The sequence below is a fragment of the Pleurodeles waltl genome, chromosome 9 (genome assembly GCF_031143425.1).
Source record: "Pleurodeles waltl isolate 20211129_DDA chromosome 9, aPleWal1.hap1.20221129, whole genome shotgun sequence".
NCBI classification, from domain to species: domain Eukaryota; kingdom Metazoa; phylum Chordata; class Amphibia; order Caudata; family Salamandridae; genus Pleurodeles; species Pleurodeles waltl.
Genome location: NC_090448.1, coordinates 298,835,723 through 298,861,906, shown reverse-complemented (window position 1 = coordinate 298,861,906; position 26,184 = coordinate 298,835,723). Strand labels below are relative to the sequence as shown.

Here is a 26,184-nt window from a genome sequence, read left to right as displayed (position 1 = left end):
TTTTAAAAGAGCGTTACTCACCTTTAGGGTCTCAAGGCGCTGTGGGGTAGGTACTCAAGATTCAGTCGAAGAGCCAGGTCTTAAGGTCCTTCCTGAATTGAGGTAGCGATGGTGACTGCTTGAAGTGGAGAGGCTATATATTCCAGCATTTTGCCACAAGGTAGGTGAAAGATCTCCCTCCAACTGGGGACTTACTTATGCAGGGTACGGTGGCGAGCGACCGCTGAGAGGAACGGAGAGGTCTGGCAGGGGAGTAAAAGGTGATGCAGTGGTTGAGGTAGCTGGGTCCAAGGTTGTGGAAGGCCTTGTAAGTGTGTACGAGGAGCTTGAAGTTGATCCTCTTCTCGACGGGGAGCCAGTGGAGATCTCTCAGGTGTCTTGTGATTTTTTTCTCTGCAGGATGTTCAAGGTGAGTCTGGTGGAGGTTTTTTGGATTTGTTGTAGCTTACTCTGGTTCTTCTTGGTGGTTCCAGCATAGAGGCCATTGCCGTAGTCAAGTCTGCTTACGATCAGGGCATGTGTTATGGTCTTGAGGCTGTCGCTTGGGAGCCATCTGAAGATCTTCCGGAGGAGTCGGAAGGTGTGGAAACAGGTGTAGGTGATGAAGTTGACCTGTCCTGTCATGGTGAACGCGGAGGTGAGGATGATGCCAAGGTTGCGTGTGTGGTCTGCAGGGGTGTGGGGCTACCAAGTGTGGAGGGCCACCAGGAGTTGTCCAAGGCTGAAGAGGAGGGTCCCAGAATGAGGATCTCTGTCTTGTTGGAGTTTAGCTTAAAGCAGCTCTCCTTCATCTGGGGGAAGACTGCTTCCACCTTGGAAGTTCTTCTTGGCCGTTGTGGGGTTTTTGATCAGAGATGATCAGCTGGGTGTCATTGGCGTAGGAGACAATGTTCAATTTGTAGTATCTGATGACTGGGGCGAGTGGGCCATGTAGACGTTGAACAGTGTGGGACTGAACGAGGCTCCTTGGGGTACTCCACAGCTGATCTCTGTAGGTTCTGACAGGTGTGGTGGGAGTCTGACTCTTTGCGTTCTGCCTGTCAGGAAGGAGTGTATCCACGAAGGGCCTTGCCTCGTATGCCTGCTGCGTGGAGTCTGGTGCATAGGGTGCAGTGAGACACTGTGTCGAAGGTGGCCGATAGGTCCAGTAGGATGAAGGCTGCTGTTTGGCTGCAATCGAGGAGAGAGCGGATGTCATCTGTGGAGGGGAGCAGGGCGGTCTCGGTGCTGTGGTTAGTTCTAAATCCTGATTTGGAGATGTCCAGGATGTTGTGGTCTTCGATGTTTTGGCAGAGCTGAGCGTTGATTGATTTTTCGGCGACCTTGGATGGGAAAGGCAGCAGCGAGATGGGGTAGTAATTCTTAAGATCCATGGGGGTCGGCCGTGGGTTTCTTTAGGAGAGGGCAGATTTCGGCATGCTTCCAGTCCTCGGGGAAGGTGACCAACTCTAGGGAGCAGTTGATTGTCTCGCGGAACTCTGGTGTAATTGAGGCACTGGCTTTGTTGAAGATGTAGTGGGGGCAAGGATCAGTGGGAGCTCCGGAGGAAATGCTGCTCATTATGGAGTGACTCTCTTCAGTCATGAGGGGGATCCAGGCATGCCAGAACGGTGGGGGTTCAGTCTATCTGAGTTGGGGCACTGTTAGTGCGTTCAGAGGGTCTTGGGGTCCGAAGCTGTCACAGATATCCTTGATTTTCCCATGGAAGAAGACGGGTAGTCTGTCGCAGAGGTCCTGGGATGGAGGGAGGTTAGTGGCCTCAGCTTGTGGTTTGGCAAATTCCTTGATGACGGCAAAAAGTTATTTTGTGTTGGGAGTGGTGGCATTGATACAGTCCTGAAGGGCAGTTTTTCTGGCAGCTCGGATGAGGCCATGGTTGGATCTTGTGGCAGATTTGAAGGCTACAAGGTCCTCTGGGTATTTGCTGTTTCTCCATCTTTTCTCCAGTCTTATGCAGGTGAGTTTTGATTCCCGGAGTGTGGGGGTAAATCACCTGGCTTTCTTGGTGGTGTGGTTCCCCGTGGTCGTTTGGAGTGGAGCTAGGGTGTTGGCGCAATTAGCAATCCATTGGCGGACGTTGCGTGCTGAGATGTTGGCATCTGTTGTGTCGTGGTGGCGAGAATTAGATTACAGCAAGTATATAGATGGCTAAGCAAATGGTGTGTCAGAGATGGCTTCGAGAGATAAGGGAATCTTGTTATGTTGAACCCAGTTGTGCTAGAACTAGTGCATGTATACAATATGGGGAACACAAAGAATTTTACATATGCTGAGTATACACCTATAGTGATATTTGGTGTAAGTCCTCTGGTGTTAAAATTCCTATGTCAAAATTGACACTACATTGTATTCTGAATCATCTTTACATTTTTTATTTGCTAATTGTTAAAAAATAAAAATAAAAATAAAAATCTGATTCCCTAATAAAATATATTGTTTTTCTGTTAACTCATATTAACTCATCTACCTACGTTCCACTTAGCAAGGACAGTATAATTTTCCATTTATGTCCCGGATCCACTTCACATGTAAGCTTCACAAAACTCACACCAAGCTCACAATGCAGTTATAAAATGTGCAGTGAGGTTGGAGGAGAGTACCTGCAGACCCCACCAAAAGACTAATGATGCCCGGTAAGATTTGGTTAATTTCCCTCCTCCCTTGATACCATAACAACAATGGATTCCAAACAAGACCATATATAATGGATGGCAAATTATTTTGTCTGCATCCCTCCATCTAACCGGTTACAATGCATCAACAAGTAGTTTTCAGCAGACCCCACCACTATGCTGGGAAAGTGTCTCCTCAAAATGGCATACTAGTCCGTCCTCTACTAAGAAAATAGCCACAAAGGAATGACAGCCTACGCCACAGCGCTAGGGGACATAGTTCAATTTATTTGATATATTGTTCATGAAGATACTAGGTGATGCAAATCATTTTACAGAAGAATGGTTATATTGTTAAAAGGAGCATTTCAAGGATGAGGTGTTGTACAAAGACCAGTATTGTGTACTGGAGCTGGTTGAGGATGGACTACAGAGGAAGGAATACAGAAAACCATAATTTGCACATAATTTTGCATCAAGGGCCGAAATTGGAATTAGAACCCAGGGCTCCATGTCTCAAGGCCAGCAAATGAGCCACAGACCACTTCAGGAATAGTGCATGCGAGGACTTCTCAGGAGCTGGGTGAGCAATACTAGCTACGCTTAGAGAGATCACATGCTGTGATTAGGGGTATACACATTCACGTATGCTGATTTTGCATAATTCTATACAATTTTGAGAAAATTACGAGATATTTAATTTAAATATGTGAAATGCAAATCCTCCATTTTGTGCTATATTTCAATGTGAAATGCATCCTTGTGTCAATTTTTATGTGAGGGTGCATTTAGCTGTCAAATAAAATAGCATGAAAAGCTCAAGTGGTGTGAGCAACACCTACTCGTGTTCTGGCCATTTGGTGATAAACCTTATGCCATGAACGGCACATAATTACACAGGTGGTATAATTTAGGGAAATTTGCATAAAAACAAAGTAAAGCAAAATTCCTGAAATCACGCCACCATAATTTACATTTCGCCAAGGCCTCACTGTGACCTAAAGCTAGAGGGTGGCACTCACTTCCCTATAGGATGGGTCAAGCAGCTGCTCCCTTTAGTTGGCCCAAACTGGTCGAGCTATTATTCAGCCAGAATATCACCCCATTCAGAGAATAACAAAATATAACATTACCTCACGAGAAATGGCATTGAGGAGATAAAGCAGTGAGGGGATTTTCTCTCCCCTTTATTGAAAGGGAGAGTTAGAAGGTTCGAGAGACAATGTTTCTCAATTGATCAGAGGTAATATCTCTACATAAGGCTTAAGGGGAGAGACGTGGAGCCCTGTGTGCTTCAATCTGACCTCAGTCTGTGTGAGAAGGAGGTTCAGAACCTGAATATATGCTGTGCTTACCAAAGAGGATTTAAAGCTGCTGAGAAACCCTGAGTGAGAATTAAAGGGCTACGTCTGAGGGAGTTCAAAGATGTACAATGGTCGCTCTGCCATCTCCTAAATAATGAATACTTTTTAAACACATTACAAAAACGATATAAATAATTTTTGGCATAAATAGAACGGAAGGGAAATACTTCCAAAGGAAAACATACATATGACAGTAACCCAAATAGTTTACATTTAGACTATACAAGTCAGACATGTCAGGGAACGTGTGCAAATAGGTTTGTGGACCAAATCCATAACGGCGAGGAAACAGTGTCGGTCTTTTTCTCTTGTAAGTTCACATATGCATTCCTCAACTTTCAGCTTCTTCCTACGTTTCCAGCCGTGCGTAACTATTTTTACAACACGTTACAGCTATCTGCAAGTATCGTTACAGTTTGAGATGGTGTTCAGACAATATAACACTGGATATCTTATCTGCACCCCAACATCCACTATCCTCCTGCCTCACCCTTACTCTCCACTAATCTCTAGCACACAGCAAAATATTACATGTTGCAGTTACTGTGGTAGGAGTTATCATAGCATCTCACAGCTTGGAAAACGCCTGACAAAAGCATATTTTTTGCTGAACCTGCCTTGTAGGCATATCACAATAAATTACCTTGTACTGACTAAACAAACACTAAAAGCCGGTGGTATTCTGCAAAGATCCACAACCCACTAGAGATTGGCAGCTCTCACATCCTGTTGAGATATAGGGGTGATGTCAATGGGCTTCAGTAACGCAAGCAGAAGTATCTGACGACAACTGAAAGAAATGGGTCTCTTTCACTAGAACTTTCAAATTGGCTGCTAAACAAAAACATTTTCAATAGCCATAATATGCCCACACTTTCCCCTACTCCATTTTGTAGTCGCTATACATAATTCTGTTTCAATGTTAAGCTAAAAAAAACATCCTCTTTTCCATCCCACCTGTGGAAGGTACGTGCAAGTGTTTTAACCAATACCCACTTTGCTGGTGATCTAAACAAAATATTTTTGGGAAAATGTCGAGTAGGCCTTACTTGCTTTTTAGCAAACATTTTCATGCAGGCACGGATTCAAAGCAAAGTTAGGAACTGGTAGCAGGAGCTGATTTGCATAGGACTGCTTATGTCTGAGGTGGTATAGAAGGCGTAAAATGAATGACTGAAAAGTGGTAGCTACCAGTTGTGAAAACGTCTGCAAGCATACCTGCCATCACCTTTGTTTTCTTGTTCAGCAAAGACCTGGCCTCGCAGCTGAGAATGGACTGGTCTCTAAGTCTAGGAGAAGAAGCAAGGTTCATTTGCATATTGATGGTCTGCCTGAAGTGGCACAGTGGCCGAAAAATGGTGCACTAGGAAGTGACTGCCAGTGGCTGAGACTTGTGCAAGCATTTCATTCATCAACCTTGTGTTTTCCTCAGTGAGGTAACTACATTTAAAATCTAAACTCATCGACTCTTAAACTTGTAAAGGGTAATTTAGGATCCTTAGCTAGATTACCTAGAATTCTATTAGCTTAATGTGTGGTATTATTTGCACGGGAAGGTAGATATCTGAACTGTGGCAAAACAAGATGAGGCCTTCTACCCTTTTAGGGTCGAGCCTGCGTTGCATGCACTCGCGCATGCGTATCGCAGCAAGACTCTTTAGTGTTCAGAAAAGGGCTCGGAGCCCTGTCAACGTCATGTCAGTGTTTTTTATTGGTTCGTGGGCTTGCCTAATAAAATCTGCTAGCTTTCATTAGTCTAAGGCACCCATACGTCATGCCTTTTCCGGTGGCTAGCCCTCCTCGAGTGCAGCGACCAAGTACAGAAAACATGCGAGGCTCGCTGTTTTCCATCGGGCTCGTGGACTTCTTTTTCCCTAATTTACGAGTGTGATCTCGCTTGGAAGAAGTCGAGCGCTTTGCTTAGTTAATTGCACTTTTTTGGGTTACGTATATAAATGCGCTTTTGCCCGATAGGTGAAAAGTCGGGTTAGGAGTTTACAACGCTATCAGCTCTAACATGAGCAAACGCGAGACCTGTTGCACTGCAAATGCTTGTTCTGAAATAGCCAAGCCACTTCCACCATGCTGACCTTGAGATGTATAGAAATGGCTGCTTTGAGAAGCTGTTCTAGACGGCTAACCATAATCATCTTCTAGTCTACAACTCATTACACTGGCGCAAGCAATGTGGGACTTTGTATAAAAGTGAAGTTCAGTCATATTTACAAGTCTTTCTTTTCTGAAATCTAAAAACCGATGGTCTTAACAAGAAGCAAATACTATGTCTAATGATTTCACAGTACCCGGAGTCCCACTACTTATGCACAACGCAGACGTGTCATTCATTTTCTCACGGCGCCCTTGCATAGTTTTAGGAACTTGCTCAGCATAAGATCACTCAATTATGCAGGACAGCACTGAGTCATCCAGAAAGTATGAACAGAATTGCACGTCACAGAAGTGATGTAACTGATGAAACTAGCCATTAAACAACACAGCTCGCCCACAACACTGCATGTGAAAACCCTGAACACTGTGCAATAGTGAAAAGGTGCAGGGCTGAAAAAGATCTGATTTACAAAGCTGCTCGCGGGTCAAGGTTCAACTTGCATGAATTAATAGTCTTTCTAGCTACATTTGCGACTCTCTGGAGTGATTTTGCACTCATCAAAAGATGTTTTACCCATACACACTTTTTGATAGTAAATCTTCTTTGGGGGATGGTGGCATGAAAACTATTAATCGAAAATTGGAACACTCTTGATTTGGGTGTACACTGGGGCACCTGAAATTTGGCTGGTACCCTTGACATCACAATGTTGATCTATACATGACTATAACTAATTTATAATGTGTGAAGTTATAATAAGCTAGTTGTGAAGAAGTGTGCTTAAAGTCCATATTGAGGTGTATTCACTGTAGTGTAGTAATGAAATGTGTGTGGTATAACCATATTATTTCAAATTTAACACTTCATTATGATATTACATTAATCCTGATATCAACAGAAAGTAGTTACACATGAAACAATAAAGAATTTCATAACAGATGTGCACTAAATGTTTTAGGTTAGTGTCAAAAAGGTAGTTCTCCATCATATTTACTTACATGCGTTAACAAGTTATTTCATTTTGTATTTACTGTAACATGAAGTCTAAATGAGGATTAGTACTGACAGTTTTATAATTGAAAAGTTTATATGTTTGAGTTACATGACTAAATGTGTAATTCTGACTTTGCTTCAGTTTAGCCATGTTAGGACTTTTAGGCCCTATCTCATAAAAAGTGGGAAACTGTTTTTCTTTTCTGCCAATGTGTCATTTCTTTCAGGTATCTTTCACACAAAATGTTAGTTTTGAAATCAATGTTCTATTGTTTTACTAGTAGGGAGCCTGAGAGATCAACCATGAGTACGGTTCACAGAGAGACTGAGAATGTGATGACTAGACCTAGACCTATTCATATTGTTGCAACGTCGTACAGGACACCCAGGACAGATACCTTCCAAGGGCAATCCTGGGAACCCTAAAGCATGTTGCAGATGTCTGTCATATTATGTGAGGGGATAAGACAATTACATTTGCTGATCGATGGATGTTACCAATGGACAAAATCACAGTTTACTTTGGACTTTAGTCAATTTTAGTTAGTTGCAGAAGTAGATTTCCTTGGACTTCGAAAGGTACAGACCTCTTTACCTTGTCCCACACTTTCCTAGAAGCCTGCTGAGAAGACAAACTTTTCTTTGACCCATACGAAGACTCCTGGCCAGGCTTTTGATTTGTTGATACCTCTCTTTTACTTACTTTTTGCCCACTTCAGTTAGCTTCATTTTACACCAGATGTCATTTTTCCAACTATTTTTTGTCCTTTATTTTCTTTTCACATTTTGCCCATATGTTTTGTAACTTAGCCCAGCTAACGTCAATTAGTGACATACTGACTTTGGAAAATTCCCTTTGCCTTAACTAGGTATTTAGATGATTCTAATCTAATCATTAGCTGCACTAGTGTTTAGACGAGTTAGTCAACGTTTATTCTCTGAAAACCAAGTGTTATTGGGGTTATTCTGTAAAGCAGTGATAGAGTGCTTAATGCTGATTAGATTGCATTCAGAGGCCTGGCCACCTAATGGTTTTACTGTACCTCTACAGCCTGTTTTTGAGAATTGTTTACAATAATCTGTGTATTCATTTGTAATAATACCCCTAAACCTTATTTCCGATTTGGGTTCTGATTGTGTGGCTGAAATGGTCATATTGCATATAAAATGTTGATTGATGTACACATTATTCTCTCTTACCCCCGAATTGTCGATCTCATTTTAGAGCATACAGAAATGCTCCATGAAGACAAATGTTTTTTATCTCATTCTCACCCTGGAAAAGATTGAAGATTTTCTCCTGTCACTGGCTGGAGTACATCTGTTTCCAGGCTAGAAATGAACAATGGACTGGGGCTAAATTGAGGGGAGAATATTGAATGGAGTATCTTCACTGGTAGAAGTAGTTCAGTTTTGGGAGAGTAAAAATGTTCTAAAGTGCCCTCATGCAAGACATTTCACCATGAGTAAAGATGCACCAGACACATTTCTGCATACTGAAATGCCTTTTTCCTGTCAGTAAATTGGACTTCACAAAAGTTTTCCAGAAACATGCCTGGAAGCCTATATGAATTCCGAAAAAGGAAAATAATGTAAAAATATTAGTCATTTCAAGTATTACATTTTCATTTTTTGTGTAAATCAGGCCTCTGACATTTTATTTTGATGCTACCTTTGCTATTGGCTTTCCTTCTTTTTGTTTTGTCTTTCAGAATCTCCACGGTCTCTGCCCCACTTACCCTCGCTTCATACCAGGATGTCCTATAAAAGGTACTATAATGCAGAAACAAAGTGAATGGGTCGGACAGTTCTTTGTCTGAATGGAACAAACATTCCATACAATTGTTAATGGGGAGCCAGGTGGGGCTAATACTTCAGCTACACTTGCCCTGTCCACCTCTTGCGCTTCATCATTCTTGGCTGTAGTAAATATCATCCATAGCTGGGATGACACAACACAAATACAGACTGGACACCAGGTGACTGGCCGCGGGAGCAGCAATGTTTCTCAGTGTGGAATAATATAACCAGTATTGTGCAACAAGTTGGCAGACATAATGCTTAATGTGTGAAAAGGCATGTGGCAGTGCCCTTCTCAGGATGCCACTACAGCCTGCACCACTGCCAATAACAGCATCAACACAACCACTAACAACTGCACTCTTACAAATACGACAATTCAGACTATTCCCAACCACCCAAAGCTATAAGAATGGTATGGTGGCAGATAGTTCAGTAGACATTAAAAATGGATTCTATTTGAGACTGTTTTTGAGCTCATCTAAAAAATAGACAGACAGTACCACCATATGTGGACTGTCATTAGTGAGAATTAAGTGCCAGTGCAGAGCACAGGAAATCACCAGCTCAGATTAAGTACTGGGCTAATAAGGTGTGAGTGTATGCAGACTCAGGAGTTCTGTAAATTGCTTTTTCAGAAATCTCACTGGTGGTCTTGCACGAGTGCCTAAAAATCAAGTATTCTTTCTTCTGCCCCCATGTGCCTACGGTACTGTGGCCTGCCTTCTTGTGCAAAAGTGTTTCAGTCTGTGTATAGGAGGCAGAGGGTGAGAGGATCCTGGACAGCCCATTGCTGTGTTGTTCCTCTGTCTGCATAATAAAGAATAACAAGTGGCAGGAGTGGAAAGCCAGCTAACCTATGTCTGGGCATAAGGAGCAGGTGAATTTCGCCGAGTCCGCTTGACCTCCCATGCATTAATGAACTAATTGAAACTGAAACTGACATTTCCTTGAGGTGCTGTATATAATAAGTGTATTTTATTCTTTCCTTTTGCAGTAATTCTTCGGAAGATCGCTGGGGCTTTTCACCTCCTGATGGCCTTGGCAGAGCATGAAGGTGGGCATGCCAGGAAATTCAGAGCTGAGCCAGTGAAGAGACAAAAGGTCTGGCTCATCTCTACAAATTAAATATGAGCCTAGCCATCAAAAGGTTTGGCATGTACATGAAAAACAAACATGTTAAAATATGATAAAGGCCTTTTCAAACTTAAAATAGGCTACTCCACTAAAGCTTGTATTTTACTGTACGTTAGATTATATCACGGAACTGACATCTCTTGATGTAATAACTTTTAAACAGTGGTTAGGCCCTGAGTCCAACCCCCTGCGTGCGTCCAGTACCTCTGGCGTGCACAGCCTTCGGGGTGTGGTGTATTGGCCACATGTCCTGACATGGCAGGTCCTATCTCCAATCCCCTTTGAGGTCCATACCCCTTCGCTGTACATAGCCTGTAGCCAGGGTCTGCACCCAACCTCTTTAGGCACCCATCCCCCTGCCATACATGGGGGTACTGAGAGCTAGTGCCACCTCAGTGGTTTTGCAGCACCATGGAAACTTCAACCAGTGAAGCTGGCTCGGTCCTGCAGTCCCTTACAGAAGGGCTGTGCTGGGCCCCACTGAAATACCGCAGTACCTCAGAGGAAGGCCACAGCGGAGCCCGCTTGACAATTTATTTTGGCCCTGGGGAGGAGCGTCCCTCTGTACCCTGTTCAAATCTAATAAAAACTTTTTTAGATTACAAATAGGCTATTTATCAAAAGCTTGGATTTCAGTGTAGTGCGCTACTTTATATCACTGCATTGACATCTGCACAAGTAGAGCTGGGTGAGAATCCGATGCTGTCACTGGAGCTCATTAATTGTTCCATTATGCAACATCTAATAATCGTAAAACAAGGATGGTGACAAAGAAATTGCAGAGGGCAGTGAGAAATAGCTCTAAAGCCTGCTTAGAAATTGGAGAAAGGATAATGGCTGTACATAGGCGGGCTTCATTGCTAGGAGCAAATGGGAGTGGTCTCAAAGGATAATCTTTCGGCTCAGGAGTCCCAGATTATGGATATGCAATGGAAATTGGATGAACATTGAAACAATTTACAGGTTATGGGCCTTGAGGAGGGCGTAGAAGGCAAGGCAGCCAAATCCTTTGTGATAATGTTATTTAAGGGAGCTTTCCCTGATCTGGTATTTAAGGGAGCTTTCCCTGACCTGGAATCTTGGAACTGCGAGGAAGAAATTCAAAGGGAGCACAGGTCCCCACTCAGGTTGAAAAAAAAAACACAAAAAAAAAAAAATATGTCAATCACTAGGGGAAGGCACGCCTAATCCTAGGGCTATCATCGTTAATTTTGGAAACTTTTTTTTTAAGGCTAGAGTGTTCTTTCTTTACAAGGCCACATTTGTGCTATGTTGAAAGGCAATGACTGCAAAAACTTATAAAGCCATTTTAGAAGAAGGAAGATGAAGCCTTCTTGATGAGCCTTGCACACCTAAAGATAATTGTTAAAAATAAGTCCAACGCATTCACCTCAGAAATTAAAGCTCAGAAGTATTTAGATGGATTTATTGGCTCAGCCTGAGGGCTCGAGTCACACAGGAGGAACTGATTAGTTCAAACTTAATGGATTTTGCTGCACTTTAATCATAAAACAATAGAAATTTATATTTCTACTTGAAGTTATCAATGAATTTCGGGGCTATTGCAAATGATGAATTGATTATTTTTTTCACCTGTCTTCTTTTAGCACTCACAGGGAAGGGAATTTGGGTTCTGTAAATGTGCAAGCTGGGAGTTGGGGGGAGCATGTGACCCATAACTCAGACAGGCGGAGGTCTGATTGCTTCGGCTAGTAGGGTTTGGAGGGTGTACTGGGGGTGGGTGAAAGGTGGGGAGGTGGAAGATTACACAAGAGGAGGTGAAAAGAATTGTGTCAAATTTCAACAGGATTATCTGTCTCAATCCAACAGCTGCTGTATAAGTGATAGTGTTATCAAATATAGTGAGATGGGAACGAATCACAGTATTTTCTAATGTCACAAGTGGGTCAATCATGTATAGCAACAATCAATATCTGCGGTCTTAACAACTGTTTAAAAGGTGGAATGTGCAGAAGGCCTGACATTTTTTTTAGAACAGGCATAGTCTTTATTCAAGAAATGCACATATAGGGAACTAGAAAAGATCTTTCGGAGACCTTGGGCTACACACTGCTGGGATATATGACACACAGTACTAATGCATGAGGGATTGCAATTTGGCAAGCAGGAATGTTTGCAGCTTGAAACACTGACTTTCTGATAAAAATGGGAAAAGGGATTATAGTTGAATGTCTTTTTGCTGGTGTGCTAATCTTGTTCTGTTCTAATTAATGACCTAATTTACATGATCTGCTTTTTTTTTATTAGTTAAATCCTGAACAGGCTTCTTGACCAACTCTGATAATACTCTGTGATGATCTAAACATAAACATAGCAAGTTGCTCAGATGGTACAGTAGGGTGTATTATGTGGGTACGAAGCCCAAGGTCTTCCGAGCACTCCAGCATTTGAAAAGGAATCAGGGCTTGGTGGATATCTGGGAAAAGGTCAGAGCTCCAGACACAGAGTATACTTTTTTTTTCAGCCCCCCACAAGAAGCTTGCTATACTGGACTATTTTTTTTTTCCTGTTTTTAGGCCTAGTCAGTGGGATAAAGATTGAGAACTTTCCACATGCCCTGTCTGATCATAAACCCCTGATAACTTTTTGCGAGTCTGATGTAAGTCAGTACCTTGATTCTATTGTTGGTTGTAGGGCTAACTCTAAAGACTGTGCTTATCTAGATGCCTCCTTGGCCGAGAACAAATTAAAGGAGGTGCTCAAAGCCCTGCTTTCTGGAAAGGCAGTGGGCACACACAAAATACCTCTTGCATTTTATAAAGATTTTTCTCAGTCTCAGAAAAGAATTTGGGCAATATCCTGAGGGAAGTGCAAGACAGCAGACCCCGGCGTCTTGGGTAGCCACGAACATAGTGGTATTTAAGAAGAAAGGGAAACACCTCTTGACCATGGTTCATATAGACTCATATGATTGATAAATAGTAGTGCCAAATTATATGCCAAAATTCTGGTCTCCTGGCTAAGCCTGATCATTAGTAAATTGGTATCCCAAGGCAACATGGCTTTATTTCTGTCAGAGGCACCACTGACCATACTAGGTGAGTCATTGCATTGTTTCAGAAGCCTAGGATAACAGACGATCCCATGGCTCTGATGCTTTAATATACCGAAAAGGCCTTTGATCGGGTAGGCTTGCTTAGGTGGAATAAGCTCAGTCAGGGCTGTCCAAGCAGTTAAAAGTAACCCAACAGCTAGACTCCAAATAATGGGAGAGAAGTTGGAGTCCTTTCAAATAACAAGGGGGGTGATAGGGGTGTCCATGCTTGCCCCTATTGTTTGTTCTCGTTGTTTTGACTCGTTGATAGGAAAATTGGAGATTAATGAGCTAATAATGCAAATGAAGTATCATGGTATCAGTACAAAAATACTTGCATATGCAGATGATATTGTGGTTGTGACACCAGATCCAAAATGAGAGATCAGGAAGATAGAAAATGAGGCTGAAAATTTGGAAGGATACCCGGCTACTTCCTGAATAATGATAAGACCCAGGTGGTCATTAATGATTAGATACAGCTTGTGGATAATTGTAAAGTGGATCATGCAGATTACCTGGGAGTAAATAGATAGTTAAATTGAATTTACCCCCAGTTATACAGAAAACAAAAATAGATTTTTGGCAAATGGACAATCTTCATTTCACAATAATGGAGCAATACAATGTCATAAAAATTCTGTTCTTGTCCAATGTTTTGTATTTGTTTAGGGTTCTAACTTTAGAGTTTGATAGAAGCTGGTTCAAAAAGATGGAAGAGATTTCTAGTAGTTGTATCTGGTCATATGCTAGAGCTATAAGGACCCTTATGCTCATGATACTATCTAGGCCAAGAGGGGGTGGACTGTTCCCAACTTTAGGTATTATCAGTGGTCTGCAGCCCTACAATAAATTAAGTCTTTATTTGTGGGCAGACATATTGATTTTCAGGCAGCAGTGGAGATGACCTCTTTTTATGAGCTGTTATTGGGAGAGAAGGCTAATGCTTGTTTTATGAAGATGGTTGAGCCAGGCTATTACAGAAAAGTGAAGTTTAAGACATAAGCTGCTTTTAAGATCTGGGCAATGGTTCAGAAGCCAATTGGCATTGGGAGATACAATTACTATACCTCTCTGTGGAGATCCCCGCTGCTCCAAATTATTGTCCATGGCGAATATTGTACTAGGTGGGAAACTAAAAGTGGTGAGAAACCGGGTGACCTTTTTGAAAGAAATAAGCTAAAGTCATTCAGGGAGCTACAATCGAAATATGGTTTAGAAAAAAGGGGATTTTTTTTCAAATATCTTCAGCTTTTGTCAAAAAGGGGCAGGGGAGTCACTGGGTTCAAGAAGGAACCATTATTGCAAGCTGTAAGATAAGACAAAATTATGAATATTTGAGCAGGTTTATGCTAGATGACCTTGAGAGGAAGTCAGAAAATTGGGGGAGAAGTCTGGAGATCGCAGATGGTAGCTCCTGGGAGTCACTAGAACTATGCCACTCCCTGAATTTATCTGTGAGGCGGCAGTCACAGCATTATAAGACTATTTAATCCGTACTATACTCCTGGCCAAACTAGCAAGTTGGGGGGGAAGAGCGCAAGGACTAGTTGCCCTCGATGTGAGAGTCAGGAGGAAGATCTGGGGGCATATGTTTTGGAACTGTCCAGCTCCAGATTCTTTTAAACAAGGGATATCTCATTTTTTGTGGACCGTGTTACAAACAGATGTCATTTTGTACCCGTAACTCATGCTCTTGGGGTACAAAAGAAATGCAGGTGGCACTGAGAGTCCATTTTTATGTAAATGGACATGGTGGTAGCACACATATATACTACTGCGGCTTCTCTCAGCTCCCCATATGTGTAACTATTGGCTGACAACGTTACTTTCAATATTGCAACTAGAGAGTAGCCTATATTAACTGAAGGCCGAGTAGAGTGAGAAGAAGGGGACTCTGATTTCGCTCCTCTGGAGGGCTGGGTTCAAGAGAGGCTCCCCCAGTTTCAAGGCATTTAAACTACTAAACAGGCATGCAGGTATTAATCATTATTTTTGTAATCTTTTATTTGCTGTAATGAACTAATGCTCCTCTTGTGAAAGAAAATTAATATTAATTTATCTTTTAAAACAGTGACCATGCCCTATGTCCAATGCCCAGGTGTGCCCAATCCCGCACTGCGCATTGCCTTTGGTGGGGTGTGGCATTGGAATGGCTTTAGAGCCAGGCCTTTGACAGACCATTTGCCCAACTCTCCATTGGCATGCCACCCTGCCATGTACTGTCTTTGACTGTGCGTGGCAGGGCGTTTGCCACAGAGTTAAGCCTGTGGCTAAGCCTGGTGCTGAACTGTTGTAGATGCCCATCGATCTACCACACACGGCTGTACCATAAGCAAGCATCATCTCCATGGTCCATGGGACCATGCAAGCTTCACCCAGTGAAGCTTGAACAGCCTCAAATTACTCCACTCGAGGGCCACACTCAATCCTCCAGTAGTATGCGGTATCTCACAGGAGGGTTGTGCTGGTTCCTGTGAGATTTTTTTTTTTTTGTTGCCCCTGGGGTGGCCACTTTGTGTCTGCCTCATTCGTGTGAGTGGGTCGTGGTGTCACTACCCTGCTCCCTTATATGTTTTTTTTTTTTTTTTTAACTAATTTCAGCACATGGGGGCAGAATCCCCTCATCCTGTAAAGGCAGCCGCAACATTTTTCTTCGAGTTGCTCCCAGCCAATCAGATTGTTTGTTTCTGCAGGAATAGTACTGGTCCTCCGGGATAAAAGGTTGACAGGACAAAAAGCTCTTTCAGTTCATCAGAAACCCCATATTTTTTTTATTTTTTTTAGACTTAGCGTATAGGTGGACTCTCACGTGATCAACTGTCCATATACCTATTATTTTTTTAAAGCCTTTCATGACTACTCCAAGCACCTATTTAAATTTGAGTTCCTCAAATGAACTGAAACGTTTTACACTAAATAATGAAAAGCACTGTTTCTGAGTAAAGATCTAACTTTCTGCCAAATTTGACATAATTCTGTTTAGACATTTTTTCTGTATTGATTCCCAATTTTCCTACGGAAATTTGCATTGCAAAATTATGTAATGGATCCCTCTTAAGCTCAGCCCCCACTCGATGGATCCCCTCAAAACGTCGCAGGAAGGAGCTGAGGGTGATCAACTTCATTTTTAGCAGGGTTTCTTGAAGATTTTTCAAACGATACAAAAGTCAAAATGGAAACAAAAAAAAATGATCTACTTCTGCTCATTCTGTCCTAACTATATCTACACAGTGGGGACTGCCACTGTGTAATATATCAAGGTATATATGGCCAATAATCTTGTATGTACAGCAACATTATACACTATTCATTCACATATATGTGACGTTTTTATGTAAGACACATCCTCAACTGAATTTCAATAAGGGATGTTTCAGATATCATTAGGGGCACTGGATCTATGAGATTGCGCGGCTGCGGCGTTTTCTTGCATATTAATAGATTTGCTCCATTTGCCACCTGATCCATCATCTGCTGCATAATCACCAGATTTCAACAAAATACTTTTCTAACTCAAACGGTTCAAAAGGTACCAACAACACAACGAAACGTGTTGCTACATAGTGGAGGCCCTTTGCAAAGCTCATTTTTTTCACCTTTCTGCTACTTATTATTAATTTTGAATGTTAAACTGGTTCTAATTAGGTACAACCAATGTCCAGGGCGTGTTAAGAAGCGTAAAAATGACAAAATAATGAATACTATCACTAAACGTGCAACATCACGCCGCATAGTTTGTCTTTTCTTGCCGCATAATTTACTCAAACTTGTCGCATAATCCGGCCCTCTCCTTTCGTAAAATTCCAATGGCCCTGGACATGAAGCATTACTAAAACGAGGGCGAGTGTAGTTATTTGCGTGGGATCAAGCAATTGGATCAAGTGGAAATGCTGGGATTGAGCCCAATTACCTGGGGACTCAACATACAGTTCAGGAACCAGATTAATATCTCCTTTATCCTTTTTAGCACCACTTGACTCTGCTTTCTTTTCATTTATTTTATGACCTAATTTAGCAAACTAAATCCGAAGCAATGTATGGATATAATTTCAAAATAAGTGCTTGTAAAAAGAAAATGCAAATTTAGGAGTTAGCGTAATCAGCTGGCTTTTAATATCAGAGCCTTCCCGTGACCTAACAAACAGTAAAGCGAGAGACGGTCAGAATCCCAAACTGGCAATTACATCGATTAATGTAACAAAATCCATTACAATACCTCAGGTCTTCCATAAGACGTACGAATTGCTGCTCAGGTCAGCTGCAGACACAGCCGGGGGAAAACAAACACCATTTCATAGTGTTTGCTCTCAGCTGTCAAAAAGTGATGTTTTGCCTTTGGAGATAGCAAGAGAGAGATGGGGGAAACATAGTGCCTCTAATGATACGAATGTCGCCATTTTGGCGCGCCAGCCCCCAATGGACAAGGGGGCTTGTCCACACGTCCAGGACAACCCAGATTAAAGTAAAGCTTGGCTTGTCCACCTCTAGCAGGGGGTGAGAGGTGGAGGGGGGTCGGTGGAGATCAGCGGTTTTAGGTGTTTCATTTTTGAGCCTCGTTTAAGACGCTTGGGCAGTGTCATAGCCTATTCACAAATCGCATTACAATAAAACGTATCAGGTATATAAGGTGCTAATTCTTTTACGCTAAACAAGGGTCAGACCACTCGATTAAAATTAATTGAGATAGATAGACAGACAGATAGATGTCTGTGGCCGTTTCTGCATCCCACTCCTCTTTAAAATAGTTTCTAGGGAAGTCACGGGTGAGTTAGAAGAGCAAATCATTTCTCAGCCCAATTGGAGTTCTGCCCCCAAGGTTCACAGCTCTGCCGACTTCTGACCCATTTCCCTCAGTGGAGAGTCGTGTCCAGATAGATAGTGAACCTTACCGAGATCAAAATGATTACATTTATTGACTAACAAAGTGATTGAATAAAAAGGCACAATTAATTCAAAAATGCCCACTGCGCCCATTTAAGATTTATTTTCTTAAATGTGTCTTCAGAACTCGGTCCGCTTCACCTGTACCATTCCTCATGAACATGCAAGAACTGAGAATGTAAGAGATAAGACAACACACACTTACCTTTGCCACCAGGAAAGTGCCCGGATGTAGAGATGGTCTGTGGAATGGACCAACCACACTGGGTTATACCCACTCGAGGGAATACCAACTCAAATACTGCAAAAAATCCCAACCGGTGTGAATACAGCTCAGCTCCAGCAAGAGGTGCGCAGGTAGGTGTATTTCAGGCAGCCACGCTACGCAGGCAGGTATAATCCAGGATGGTGAGCAAGTAATCTTTTCTGCATGTGAGGACAGCGGACTTTCCTCTCAGCCTTGAGGGCTCAGTTCCTACTTTGAAGCCAAGCACTTCCCTTTCGAAGACAAACAACACGTGCAATCTTGATTTGAAAATAAAAAAAAAGACTTTTTCATAACGCAGGACTATGCATGGACGTTTTAAGCATTCCAGCCCTCGTAGAGGTAAGTCGCATGTCATGGAAGGGGGTGCCAGGGATCTCCAGGAGGGGAACCCCAGAATTAGAGACGTGAGAGTCTTCAAAGATCTGCTGGTTTCAGACACAGGGCGCTAGATCACACTTCCAAGGCACTGGGGATGCCTGCGTCACTCAGGTGGATGCACTGCAGTTACACCAACATTCAAGTCAGCACCGTGTGTGCAAAGCAGCCTCGGTTGCAGTGTGTCCACACAGTTTACGGTATTCTAGGGCAGCAGGCTCCATCGAGGCAGGCCTGAGACTGCCAGTCACTGACCTGGAGATTCAAAAAGTCTGAATTAATCCACGTTTAAAAAAAAAAAGTTAAACAGAAGCAGACAAACCAAGCGTAAACCACAACAAAATAAAGGCATGTATAGGTAAACATAACGCCTCCTTATTAAGCCCCGAGTAGGTGTGTGTTTTCCCAAACTAAACATATGACTGTGGCAGACCCTGCCAGATGAAGTATCAGACAAAGTGTGAATGTCAGTAAACAGCTGCCTGACGTCAAGAGCTGCAACAGAACTCGGTGGCTTCAGTAGCTCCCAAATTCAGATACCACTACATTTAGCGCTCGTGTATGGGCTCTTTGTCAAGCTGTTAATGTTGTCTCCAGTGAGCTTGCCCAGTGCACTTACTGTGTGGGCTGTGGTTGGGGCACAGTTGCATTTGTTCGGGGTCTAAATGTGGTATATAGAGAGGGGTATTTTGTGTGTGTTTGTGGCTCTGCGGTTAGTGCCCTTTATCAAGATGTGGCTGTCTGTTTTAAATGTGTTCGTATTATATGAAGGGTTTTCTTTTATGTAGAAAGTTGTTTGACTTGATAGGGGAGTGGGTGTGAGTTCAGTCTCTCACAAATAGCAGGGGCTGAGAGCAAGCAGTGATAGTGATACGTGCAACAATTCTGTTCCAGTGTTTGTGTGTTTAGGACACCTATGTTCTGCACGCCCTGTACATATGTGAGCGAGTGTACAGAATCCTTGTGCTGTCGATCAATGACGTGTGCCCAACTTGAGTTGTGATGGCATTTAGAGCCAACGTGTTTGTGTGAGGTGGGCTTGCGCGCACATTTGAGTGCAGGTTCTTGATTGCGCTTTGCAACTGTGCATTTTTAGAAACTGAACATTTGCTGCTCTGTATTGTGAATGACTGATGGTGTTAATACGATGAAAGCGCTTCGTATGTTCATTCTTATGCAACATCTACACACCCAGGGCGGTGTGCGGGGAGGTTTTACTGCACATTGAACTGAACTAGAATGACGACTATGCGTGTAGCTCTGGTGTTTATATTGTGGGTGTGACAGGGCGAGGTCGGTAGCGTAGGGATGTGTGTATTTAAGGCACTCTTTTGCTGCGATTCTCTCATGTTTGAGTATAGTGCGGTTGATACTTCATAAATGTGTATGTTTTTTTCATGAGACAAAGGGTCTGCACGATAGAGTGTGTCAACTGTCCATCGGGTTGGTTGTTGCAGCACAGTCTGGATGCCTAGAAGGTGTTCTCCAGTAATGTGTTACTCCAGCGGGAGTTCCTCTCCCCGTGGTGTGTGGCTGTCACTCAAGTACAAATGAGCCTCAGGTTTGAGGTGAAGAATGTGTTTCCAACATACATGATTGTCAGGAAATGGGGTGCAGGTGAACGGTGTAGCCTTCCTGCGAAAGTTGAAACTTCTGGCATTCTTTATCCAGAAGTACCGTGTGTCTCAAAGGAGAATGACATGTGATCAGATTACAGAGATCAGCAGGTGATATATAAAATAGCCCAGAAAGCTACGTGGTAGGTCTACAAACTATAACAGTGAGGCAAGGGGTGCGTGGCAATTTTCGTACGCATGTTTTATAGTACTATCCAGTGCTTAATTTGTGCTTGTTGTTTCCGGTGCTGGGCACCGGCACTTATTCTTCTGCCTCGAGCATTTGCTGCGAGGAAAATACACATATGGGAAAGACGGAAGAAGAGGAAAACGAAAAAGCGTCACTAAGGGAGAAAGTAGGAAGCTGCTAAAGTGAGCTGAAGGGGCAGGGAGTGGCTTTATATGGACTGAAGAGGCCCGAGGTGGATTCAGGATTATGCAGCCTCAGTATTCCGTGTTCCCACATTTATTTGCAGCAGCCACGTGTTTAAGAGGAGGGCTTTGGGGACCGGCACCTTTTTATTTACACATTAAGCACTGGTACTATCTGTAAAAATACGGCTGATTTCAATCTCACTTTTCGCATTAACATTTCTGGCTGCGAGTTTTCAGGTGACTGTCCCTAGAACTACCAAGTTGGAGATCTCCTCCCCGCCGGCCTCGCACAGGGAGGCAACCCAACTTTTCCGCAGAGTAGGGCGGGGAATACACCCCAGCGGCAATGAATATCTGTGGTATGGGCGGCTCGAGGGCCCCTCATCACATTCTGAAGGGATGGGGCGGTCATTTTGCCTTACGCAACTGACACGTATTATTAGAAATTAAATTTGGCCCCTAGCTGAAGGAGCTAAAAACGCTTCCCACAACAATACAACACGGGGGATTACAAGCCAATCGGACCTCACACAAGCTTTCCCGCCCAGAAAGTCCCTTAAGAGGCGAGGCAGGGCTCGGAGGAAAAATCCACGGTCAGTGACAGACAATGCATTAAGCACCAAAGCCTAGTAAAGTCGCTCGCGTTTCAGCAAAGAAGCGTCAAAAAATAGTGTGTGTGAAAAGGTGGTACATTTCTAAAACTAAAGGGACTGCCCTTCCTCGGTGTGCCCAGTGGTACGTCTTTGCATAACTTCACTACTTCATTATCAGTGGATTTTGCCATGTTTTATGTTTTGCTGCAGTTTGAGATGAACCATAACTTCAGCACCTGTAAGGGGTGAGGGGGAAAGAGACGGCAGGGGACATAACGACCTTTGGTGTAGCAAGTGCAGTTGCACCGGGGCCCATTGAACACGGATAACTGTATTTTAATGTCCTAACAGCGATCAAATGGACCCTTTCCCTTCCACAATGACATCGAGAGAGAGACACACTATAGGACAGCTTCACTGAATAAACAGTTGATAACGTGCCGGATCTTACAGTTGATACACATGGTTAAGCAAAAAACTCCACATCCCATTTAAAACAACATTGGCAATACCAATAAGCCTGGCCTTAAAGGAATTATGTATGGTAATGTGAACCATTACAAGTAAATAGCACAGGGATAATATGTATTTATGTAGAAGCAAAGAAATGTAGAATAATATTGATGTAGATTAAAAGGCCAAGGGACAGTTGCACTGTCGAGCCAGACCTAAAAATCCATGTAGGTTAATGACTGCTCTGCCCCAGCTGCTGCCAGAGAAAACCAACGTAAACTGATTCCTTATCTAAGACACTTCAATAGCATTACAGTGTCATAGTGTGTGGCCCCGAAAGTTCACCCTGAGGCAGCTGGATAAGCAAAATGATCAAAGATGCGTGGAGGAGCTTGCACTTTTTGTATGCACAATCAAAACATGTACTCCTGACTACTTGCATCTGAGCGGAACTATAGCCCCTCTTTATTGATGCTCACATTAATGTCTGGCGACAGCTGCACAGGCCAGCCAGGCCATGAAAAACAACTAGTCTTACTCCTGTGTCTTTCTTATCAGCAAGTTGGCCCATTGCAGAAGAGAGCAGTCACATTGCAAAATCCTCTGTGTTTATCTGTACATCAATACAACGTAGGTGAGTCACTGTAGCCATTTATAAACCTCCACCTTTGATTAAGTGTTAAAGGTCAGCAGCCTGTGTTTATTACTAGATAACACAAAACCCAAGCAGACACTTTAAAGTCCTTTCAAGTAAATCCAGGTGGGTGTGTGTAGAACCCTCAATATGTTGCGGACCAGTGTGGGAATCTGTCAGGATGGCTCTCAGAACTTGTGTGTTAGTGTGATGTGGTTTTGCACGTCATTTGTCAGAGGATGATGCAGACCAGGCATTGGGTGCCAGAGAACCAAAGAATGTGCCCACCCAGTCAGACAAACCCAGTTGTGGTAAGGCACCAATAACTGTGTTCATACAAGCTCCAAGCGAGGTTAGAAAGCGAAAGCTATGCGTAAGTAGAGTAAATGTGTGGTGAGTAGATACATTGGGATAGGATGTGGCACTCTGGCCAGAGCTGCTGAGTTTGGAACTGTGGAACCAGGTTTGAGTCCCGAGTTGGCTCAATATCTTGTGATTTTGGCCAAATCAATTAGTCCCCGGCTTCCTGAAAAAGAATATGAACCTGACCTTGTGTAACATAACTGGCGCTCATTTAAAGCACTCCAACACCCTTGGGCTGAGTTCGCACTAAATAAAATTGCAACTCCCCCCAAAAAACGCCTTTAGCCAACAATATACGATTCAGAAGCGGGTGTACAGGCAAGGTGAGCAAGGAGGACTGGTGTATAAAGCAGCCCACTGAGAGATAACGTGCCAAAGGTACAGACCCACCCAACCTGAGATGAGGAGCTAAAAGTAAAATTCGACGGTGCGGAAGTGAGGTACAGAAGTTGGCACCAGGTGTAAAACCCATTTCCACATAAGGCCAGACTAGTTGTGCTGGACACCTTAGGCCGTATGGTGAGGCCTGGCACCAGGTTAACCCGACGAGGCTTATGGAGGCTGCATGGCCATGCCTTATCATAGGTATAGGGAGGATGGAACAGACAAATGCATTGCGTAATATAAATCAGTACCAGCTAGTTGCATGTGCTTTGGCCATCATTCCACAGTGCACATGGTGCTTTCAAGTTCTTTGTGAAGGTAAAGCTATATATGGGGAATATTACTATAAACAGGGTATATGACTATATATAGTGTTATCACCAGCCACAGTTGAGGGCAGTAGGAGTCACTCCAGTCTGTGATCGGTTTTGTGTTAAATGCCAGCTGGGTTATTGACGGGGTGAATGAGCCTGCTCAAGGAGTGTGGTGTGCACACAGTAACCCGGTAGACTGGGTGGTTGGTTGTCAAGAGTGTACCCATCCCTAGGTGACAGCAACCCCTCCACACCCAGGTTGTCAGAAAAGATAGAAAACGATCTTGCTGAGAAAAAAGGAAAAAATAAACGATCGGGTCCCCATTATGGTAGATGCATGCCATGTGTGAAAGTGCCCCCTAGCCTGAGGCTTGTGATTGCTGGAGTGTTGTGATGACCTCAACACAGGTGAGCATTCACTCCTGATGTTAAGGGCCGCAGCCACTGTGCTGTGGGCGCTGGTTGGGAGTAGATGCTGTCTCAAAGTTGAGAGGCTGCTAAGCCCAGGCAGGTGGGCATTACCAATTGTGGTGTGTGAGGGTGCCAGTGGCCACCGATGATGTGTGGTAGTCCCCTGATGAAGTGGTAGGTGCTAGTCACAAATGAGAGCTAGCCTCACTTTTGGAGCCGGGTGAGACTGTTTGCCCTGGATGACAGTTGCAGATAAGCTGCCTTTTAACCAGGGCCACTGAAATTATGCAGCAATTTTTGCATAGTTATAGATTTGCCGCATTTGCCACATAATCCATCATCTACTGCATAATCTGTAGATTTTAACAAAAAAATGTTTCTAGCTCAAACGTTACTAAAAATGCAGCAACATGTTGCTGCACAGTGGAGGGACATTTCCAAAGCTGGACTGGTCGACTTTGTTTTGCTTATTGCTATAGTTGGCCGTTAATATGGTACTACTGAAGTGAAGCTAAAGCCCATAAAGTATTTACAAGTTTTAAAATGACGGAATAATAAAGTAATACTTTTACAGACTGCTGCAAAATTTGCCTTTTCTTGCCACATCATTTACTCAACCTTGCCTTGCCGCATAATTCCAGGGGCCCTGCAGTTACCTCTGGCTGGGTATTGGTCTCCACTGAGATGGCCTTCAATGGTCACAGATGGGCGCTGTTCTCCGTTTGGGTAGTGCTGAGCCAAACGCCTCATGTGGGGTGGGTGCTGTTGACTAATATGATCTTAGATTAAGTACATGCTGTTCCTAGGTGGTAGTACCAAGATGTAGGGTGATAGTCCATGGTAGTGGTGTGCAAAAAATGAGCTCGGCCTTGCTGTCAGCTGGACATGGGAGCTGTCCTCACGTGGGGTGGATGAAATAAAGTGTAGTTGGTACCAGGTAGGGGCTGGGCAAAGGTAGCTTGGCCGTTGGTCCACTCCCATGCTGTGAGGTGTGCTGGTAACACGTGGAGCAGTAGATGCTGCTCGGAGGTGGGCATTGGGACAACGCGAGTGGACTATCTCAGGTGGCTGGGTGTGGGGTGATTGTCTCAGGTGGCTGGGTGTGGGGTGATTGTCTCAGGTGGCTGGGTGTGGGGTGATTGTCTCAGGTGGCTGGGTGGAAGGTGACTGTCTCAGGTGGCTGGGTGTGAGGTGACTGTCTCAGGTGGCGGGAGTCAGGTGACTGTCTCAGGCGGCTGGGTGTGGGGTGATTGTCTCAGGCGGCTGGGTGTGGGGTGATTGTCTCAGGCGGCTGGGTGTGGGGTGATTGTCTCAGGCGGCTGGGTGTGGGGTGATTGTCTCAGGCGGCTGGGTGTGGGGTGATTGTCTCAGGCGGCTGGGTGTGGGGTGATTGTCTCAGGCGGCTGGGTGTGGGGTGATTGTCTCAGGTGGCTGGGTGTGGGGTGATTGTCTCAGGTGGCTGGGTGTGGGGTGATTGTCTCAGGTGGCTGGGTGTGGGGTGATTGTCTCAGGTGGCTGGGTGGAAGGTGACTGTCTCAGGTGGCTGGGTGGAAGGTGACTGTCTCAGGTGGCTGGGTGTGAGGTGACTGTCTCAGGTGGCTGGGTGTGAGGTGACCGTCTCAGGTGGCGGGAGTGAGGTGATTGTCTCAGGCGGCTGGGTGTGGGGTGATTGTCTCAGGTGGCTGGGTGGAAGGTGACTGTCTCAGGTGGCTGGGTGTGAGGTGACTGTCTCAGGTGGCTGGGTGTGAGGTGACTGTCTCAGGTGGCGGGAGTGAGGTGATTGTCTCAGGCGGCTGGGTGTGGGGTGATTGTCTCAGGTGGCTAGATGTGAGGTGGTTGGGTGTCACTCTAGGGCGAGGAGCGTGCCCTGTGAGCCTCACGTGAGGTGGGTGTTAGTTTCAAGAGACGTTGGCGCTAGCAGAGGAAGGTGTCTGATGGAAGTGTTCAGTACCTGGCACAGGTGGGTCCCCGCAGGTCCCTATGTGAACAGTTGCCGCTCGGACTCAGGGTGCTCCCTCGGACCGGACCAGACACGCGCTCCGTCTCCCGGAGCCGGCTCCGCATTGACTGATCTGCTCCCCTGGGAACCGGGCAGAAGCTATCGGCAGCCACGTGACTTCCTGGAACGTCACCGCCAGTCCCAGTGCGGTCCTGTCACTCCCTCTGAGACTACTTGTCTTAAAGGGCGATGTACCCAAGGGAGTAAGGTGCCAGGAGAGCGAGCACTGGGCAAGTCTAGAGAGGCGAGAAACGGCCACCCCACCTTACTTTCTATGCATCGTGTGCCCCCTTAAGATTTTTTATGGTCTTTCCTCACATCTTGCAAGCCTTGTCGGTTGTGCACCTTTAAGCGCTGTCAGCACATCTGCCAACTATCTCCGCGTTCTCAGTGACATTCAGCCACTCCTGGTTTTTAGCCAACCGCCAGTTGCATTCTGGGATT

The 26,184-nt window shown here is 44.2% G+C and overlaps 1 protein-coding gene across 1 annotated transcript in view; it reads right to left on the bottom strand.

Annotated features, from left to right (window-relative positions):
* Nucleotides 1–25,871, bottom strand: part of MAPKAPK3 (MAPK activated protein kinase 3) — a 189,353-nt gene extending 163,482 nt beyond the window's left edge. The window contains exons 1-2 of the mRNA XM_069206771.1: nt 25,693–25,871; nt 18,161–18,853 (exon numbers count right to left, since the gene is read on the bottom strand). The gene's annotated coding sequence lies outside the window, so the exon portion shown is untranslated. The remainder of the gene's footprint in view (nt 1–18,160; nt 18,854–25,692) is intronic.
* Between the last annotated feature and the right edge of the window lie 313 nt (nt 25,872–26,184).